Source organism: Megascapheus bottae, chromosome 3 (assembly GCF_031878675.1).
Source record: "Megascapheus bottae isolate mThoBot1 chromosome 3, mThoBot2.hap1, whole genome shotgun sequence".
NCBI lineage: Eukaryota > Metazoa > Chordata > Mammalia > Rodentia > Geomyidae > Megascapheus > Megascapheus bottae.
Genome location: NC_143511.1, coordinates 77001968 through 77009600, shown reverse-complemented (window position 1 = coordinate 77009600; position 7633 = coordinate 77001968). Strand labels below are relative to the sequence as shown.

The 7633-nt window shown below is 34.3% G+C and overlaps 1 pseudogene; it reads left to right on the top strand.

The window, feature by feature from the left end:
* The first annotated feature begins 6971 nt into the window (after positions 1–6971).
* Positions 6972–7236, top strand: LOC150065845 (signal recognition particle RNA; annotated as a pseudogene).
* The last annotated feature ends 397 nt before the right edge of the window (positions 7237–7633 follow it).

Genomic DNA, 7633 nt, shown 5'->3' with positions numbered 1-7633 from the left:
TTGGTGGACCATGTAAGCCTTGAGCTATAATCCTCAGGTTTCAGCCCCTTAGTTAATTAAATCTGCAGGCATCAGTAATCAGTATCCAGTTCCTCATTTTTGTTTTAGTGGCCTGAGGAGCAGTGTTTTAAAGTTTCTATGGTGTCTATGTTTTCATGTCTTTTATGACTTGCATGTTCTATGTCTTGTTTAAAATTTCTTATTCTAAGGGTTTATCTTAGCTAATCTAGTCACCATGGGGCTTCAAGGAAATTAAGTATCCTGATAAAGAAAGTATATATTATATCACTGTTCATATTGACACCGATAAATGTGCTTTTATTTAAAGCAGAGGGTTCATACCGAAGAATTACTGGGATGAAGGCTCCTTTGCACAGCTCTAGGTGATTCTGTTGCTGTTGCTCTTTAACCAAAGCTGGCATGCAAGGTTCTGGAAGCAACAATCATTACAGTTCTCAGTGAAGAGAGGAACTACTCCCAGGATTTGGCAGAATCAGATCCTCATGTGGAGTTGAACAGAAAGCCTCAAGATTCCTGCCTCAAGGTCCTCTTTACAACACCTCAAAATGTGCCAGCTTGTGGTGGCAGAGTAGCCAGCAAAGAGTGTCACAGAGGCACCATCGCAGCCTTTGTACTCTCATCTTGAAAGTGACTATCACTCACTGTATTAGTACTGTTACAGGAGCCATCTAAACACTGATTTCCTTCATTTCATTTCTTTTTATTCTCAGCATAGGCAGACTCTATAACACTTGAACCACACCTTGAACTCTTCCCATTCCCCATCCCCTTTTGATAATTTTTTGGTTAGAGCCTCAATCATACTTCCCCTCTCAACCTCCCCCTCCCCCTGGGGCCAGTTTTGAATCTTGATGTTCCTGGTCTTTGCTTCCCACAGAGGTGGATTACAAGAATGATCTACTTTGACAGGGCTATAACATTTTCAGACAGTCTCCTACATTTTTTTTCTGCTCTGTTCAAATAGATTTAAATTTTCCATACTGGAACATGATCTTGGATCTTATTGTTTTGATCTTAGGTGAGGAAACTAGCCGAATTCATCTTCCCCCCACTCCATGGATATTCACTTGTTCTAATACATTGTGCTGAATGTGCTTTTGCATTAAATAATTTGGTAAGTTTTTCATAAGTGAATTGGTCGTTATTGATGAATACGTGGTTAGAATACATTATTTTTATGGAATCTTCCAAACTGGTTGTTTCTCAAAATTATCACAGATATTCAATGTAATTTTATTCACATAAAAGTATTAGAATTGACTTATTGATTTCTGCAAAATATTGACTGTGATTCTGATTGCACATTGCCTTAAATCTATAGAAGACTGGAAGAAATAAAGCGATATTTAAAACATTGAGTCTTATGCATGTATTATGCATGATGCCTTTCTCCATTTGTTATGTCTTATTTCTCTCAGTATGGCTTTTAAAATTTCTTTGCAAATGGGCTTTTAAATTAAATTTATTTTTAGGCAGTATTGGGATGCTAATGTTATTATAAAGGATATATTTTTAAATTGTTTGTAACTTCTCAGATTATGTTCCTAGGGTTGTTCTGAAGATTAAAACTTACATTTATAAGTTATTCCAGTTTGTTTTCAGTTAATATTGAGTTCTCTCAGAGAAAATAAAGAACTCTTGAGACACTATACATCCCTGACCCACCCTGATGTTTGCTGCCATTATCATATATATTAAATTTCAAATTTTAATTTAAAAAGTTACAAGTTTTGCTTGGTATGGTCATCTATTTTCCCCTTAATTTATATTTAAAAAAATCTCTGAATGCACTATGTTATTCTCCTATTTAATATTATCAGTGGTATTTTTATTATTAATGTTATCCAGAAACTGTCTATCTAGAGAATCCAGTCTTGTTTCAAATTCCAGGGTGTGAGCAGTCATCTTCACATCTAACTGCTTGGACTGCAGGACTATGCCAGCACACACATCTCCAATCTTTACTATAGCACTAGATTTCTCTCATATTAACATTTTCTTTCAAATACCAGATCTGCTCTTATTTGAATATCTATCAACAGCCAATGCCATATGCTGTGTTTACCTTGAAGTATTTTATTTGTCTTCCCTATTGAAGGATAGGTAAAAAATTCTACTGCTATTTTCACTCACTTAAATTTATTACAACATGATTTTAGTTTTACGTTTTTTTCCTTCTTTTTATTTCATTTGATATTTAAGTTTTGGCTTTTCTTTTAAAACTGACTTAGTACAAAATATTTGTTCTGCTGCCATTTGTACAATTTTCAATAAATATTTTTATTCATGCAGTTATATACTAATCTAATTAATTATGTATCAATTTTACTGTTTTTAATTCAGTCAATTACATTATCTAGTTACTTGGAAAATCACAATGAAACTCATTTGTAACATTCACATGCCAATAAAAAGGTTATTATAATTATGCAATAGTACAGTTATTTTCTTTTTTGTTTCATTCTGAATATACTGTCCTATTTTTTAAAGAATTTATTAACACTGATTTTTTATATCATATTTCAACTGATGTATTTAACAAATAAGTATTCAAGAAGGGAATCTCTATATACAATCACTGGCACTTAGATTTCAGAAAATAATTAAAATTTGGCTGAGGTTTGTATGTCATAGATACATATTAATCTATGTAATAAAACATTATGTCTATAGATTCAGAGATTTTTATGTCTATGTAGTTGTGTTTATACTTCCAATACCATGTCAATAGCATTGGATACATAAATATTGACTCCTCGCTCTTGTACTGTTTGAATCTAATAGCCACATATTAAGGATACCATGCGCCTTTTGTTCCTTTGGTCTTGACTTGTCTCGCTCAACATGATTCGCTCTAGATTCATCCACTTCCCTGCAAATGCCATTATTTATCTTGTCTGTTGGCTATGTAGAATTCAATTGTGTATATATACATATATATATACCACATTTTCTGTGGAATATATATACAATTATTTCTTTTTTATTTTTATTATTATTTTTTTGCCAGTCCTGGGGCTTGAACTGTGGGCCTGAGCACTGTCCTTGAGCTTTCTCAAGACTAGAGCTCTACCATTAGAGCCACAGCATCATTTCCAACTTTTTTCATATATTTTTAATTGTAATTTATAGAAGGGTTGCATTATATTTCACCAGATAAAAGGTGCATTACTTCACAAACATTGATACCCTTTCTCATGTTTTGGTCTCTATTTCCCTACCCCCACCCCACCCCCTTCTTGTTTTCCCCTCTTACCTATCCTATTTCAAATAACCAAATAAGCATATATACAGTATATGAGATAACAATGTAAAATACTATAATGATATGAGATAATCAAGGGACAGCAAAAGAGATGAGAGATAACATAGTACATTAAGGACAATAACCCCTCATTGTATGGCTTTTGTTTCTATATCTTGAAGGTCCTTTCATTTAGTGTCATTCTATATGGCCTTATATATCTAGGTTTTGCTCTATTGTAAGTCTCTACTAGGAGAGCCCAAGGTTCCTACTGATTATGACAAATAAGGGAAACAATTAAGCCTACACTCCTTTCAGTCTTGCTTACTTCACTTAATATGAATTTTTCCATTTCCTTACAAATGGGGAGATGTCATTCTTTCTGACAGCAGCATAGAATTCCATTGTGTATAAACACCACATCTTGTTGATCCAATCATCTACTGAGGGGCATCTGGGTTGGTTCCATATCTTTGCTATGGTAAATAGCGCTGCAATGAACAGCTCAAGTTTAGCACTCTACCACTTGAGCCAGAGCACCACTTCTGGTTTTCTGGTAGTTCATTAAAGATAAGAGTATCACAGATTTTTGTGCTCAGGCTGGCTTTGAACCCCAATCCTCATATCTCAGCCTCCTGAGTAGCTAGAATTACAGGCATGAGCCACTGGCTCTCTGCTATTTTTTTTTCTGCATGACTTTCTCTCTTTCTATTATGAAACTGTAGATATGTGTGATGAAAGCTGCTTTATAGTTCTTTCTGAGATTTTGAGACTCTGTTCACTCTTCCGGAATTTTTATTCATTATTCAAGCATATTTTTGTTATTGTTGTTGTTGGTTCTTGTGGCTTGAACTCAGGGGGTAGGCTCTATCTCTGAGATTCATTGGCTCAAGGCTAAATATCTACAACTGGAGCCACAGTGCCCCTTCCAGGTTTTTTCTGACTAGCTTATTGGAGATAAGAGTCTCAGAGATTTTCCTGCCCAGGCTGGCTTCAAACCATGATTCTCAGATCCAGCCTCCTGAGTAGATCGGATTAAAGGATTGAGACGCCAAAGCCGCCTTCAAGAACTTTTAATTTTACTGACTTTATGCAAATTAAGCAATCCTTTTGGTCCCTGATCTAGCCAATATGCTGATGAATTTTAGTCAACAGATAAGTTTGACTGCTTCTCACTAGCTTTATAATTTCCACTTGTTTTGGATTTTTTTATTTCTATGTATTTTACATGTTCATTTATTGATACAAAACAATATTTTAATAATATTTCTGAATGGCTTTTAAAGCTACTCACCTTTCCCAATCACACTCCTTTCTCCTCACTGATTAATATTGCTGAAAAAAATCTTTCAGACTGCACAAAAATAATATATTGATGCATTTGTATTTTCATTTAAAGAATTAAAAAATAGTTGCAGATGGAACGGAACACTATTAATATGAAAATAGTAATGATCTGAAATCATAAACGATTTGAGTAAGAACATGACCGCCTAAATGGAAATTTCCACACTAAAAAACTGCTTCCTTGATACAATTATTTAAGTTGCTTTCCGATTACATGTAGATGTATAAGGAGGATAAATGAATTTTGTATCAGTCTTTGGTCCAATGCAAAGATATTATTTTGTATATGTAAATAATTCAATATCAGACAAATGTGAAATTCTGAACAGTCCTGATTCAAAGTATTTTGTACAAGGTATACTCAACCAGTAAAATATCTGCTTCAAAGGTTTTGTCACTAATCTCATCATATTGAATCTTTCTCTTTGAGCTTCTTCCATTGAATAATTGGTGTTGAATTTTGCTCCTCTTTATTTTATTTTTTAAGAAACATACATTTTTGTACGTAAGAAGCCAACATATTTGAGATGGCTTTGATTTTTCATGTTTGGCTTGAGTTTGGCTAACATGTCTGGGGCACCATTCACTAGTATTTTTTCTTTCCATTAAATGTAGAATTTTTCTAAATTCTATAGAAAGTGTTCAGAAAATGACCTGTTACTCCTATTGTTCCCTTCTTTCATGTTACCAGAGTTAGAATGCCTTTAATGTTGGGGTTGTTCACTTCATAGGTAATTATTCAATTTCCAATAATTACCCATTGTTCTTTTCCTAGATTCTAACAAGACTGATAAGGAGTTTTACATTTAAGCATAAACTTAAAGGGATTTTTTCACTTCAAAACTTTGCTGGATTATCTCTTCATCTCCTCCATATTTACTCCTTATTTTTCATTTCAAGGAAAGTCCTTTATTGTTTCTGAATTTTCTCTTCCTCTGCCTCATCTGAGTAAATGAGTTTACCTAGAAAATGGAACAGTCATTTGGCTCACTTTGCATTTTTCTTCTCTCCTGTATGAGAATGTTCTTATCTTGCTAATGTATGAAAATAATTATTTCATATATTTGGCCCAGTTTTCTATTTTTGCTATAGGATTTTATTTTGCTTACATTGTACCTTTGACACAGAGACATTGTTGCATTTTAGGAACTTGTACTTTTGTATTAAATAATTTTCTGGGCCTTTGTGGGTTCAAAACAATTGACACAAACTAGATTCCCTTTCTTCTTGGTAGTGCAGCTTTTGCCTCCTTAGCAAAATGAAAATGGATCAGATATTAAGATCCTCTTTCTCCCACTTACATTTCACACGGCAGTTGGACACAGTTGGTAAACTTTTAATGTTAAGTAGATTTTCGTTGCAATACTCAAAAATTAGAGAAAATGACTTTTGCTTATATTTCATTTGACAAGCAAGATTTACATCTATCTACATCTTTCCAGCTTATTTTTCTTTCGGCAAATAAAAGATTAAAATGTTTAAGTTCTTAGCTTTTAAATGCAATCACTAGAGGTAGTCTTTCAAGTATATATATTAAACTGAGTAGTAGATAGATTTATAGCATAAATACCTTTCTCTCTTGCATATCTCAAAAGAGAACTTTAACTTTTTCTTATTTTTTTATTTAACATGCATTCAAATGAATACTTATTACCAGAAAGAAAGAAAACAAATTATTTTCCAAACTTTATTTCATGGGAAATTTTATTTCCAACTAGTACAGAGAAACAAAGTGAACATATTAATCAAAATTTATTAATGGCTATCTTGTATGTTTGTGGTATGTAGATTTAAACCAATATTTGCTCCAGTAAGCAAGAGGAACGGTCATGAAAACCAAAGTGCTGTCTACTATACACAGGCATGGAAACCAAAGTGTTGTCTACTACACACAGACTTGGATGAAAGCCATTCGATGTACCTTTTCATGTTCAAGAAAGGCTTCAGTTTAAGGTTTAACTTTGCACTTGAATTGTTCCATGATTCCATGTTAATTATTAAACCTCTAAAGGTTCATTCCTTTCATTTTTAAATAAAATCTCACAAGATGAATTGGGAGTTAAAGTAATATAAGAATGACAGCTCTAAAGTTGATCTATGGCAGGAAGGACTCAGCGGTCTTAGATCAAGTATCCCAGAAGCATACTCTTGAGTTATCTATTTCTTATGAGGGATATTGTAAGGAAAATATAGCCAGAAATCCCCAGTAAGGATGTCCACAGGAAGTCACAAGTGTCCTCGGTGAGGAACAAAGTATACAGAATCCAGAACAGTGCACACAGCATCTGCAGACAAGGTCCCAGAAAGTTTCTGTTGCATCACATATCTTCTTGGTTATTCCATGGAAAAATGTATACATGCCGGGGGCAGTGGTGCATATCTGTAATCCCAGCTACTAGGGAGGCTGAGCAGGGAGGATCTCTTGAGTCCAGGAGTTCTGGGCTGCTAAGTTCGGCATCCATATGGTGACCTCCAGGGAACGGGGGAAACACCAGGTCGCCAAAGGAGGGGTGAACTGGCCCAGGTCAGAAACCGTGTAGGTCAAAACTCCAGTGCTGATCAGAAAAATGTATACATATTTTTCTGCCTTGAATGAACTTTTTCTAGATGTATGTCCTACTTATCATTGATCAACAGATCATCTACCATCTAGCTACCTATAATTTATCCTTCATTTATAAATTACTTATCTCTCGGATTACTTTCTATCCATTCCTCTATTGTCTATCTACCATCTATCACCAACAGATCAATGTATCATTTATTTATTTTGCTTTCTTCAAGCTCCCGTAACAAAGTGCTTAGGTGTGGGTAATCTATAAATAATAGATATACAGTTCTCAATGTTCTGGAAAATAGAAAAGCGCAAAGTGAAAGCCAATAGACCTGATACCTGGTGAAAGCCTACTGTCTTAAACATGACTGGATCTGTTGTGTTTCCACATGGCTGCAGAGGCTTGTTCATTTTAATGGCAAGCATTTTTTTTGCCAATCCCAGGGCTTGAACTCGGGTCTGAGCAA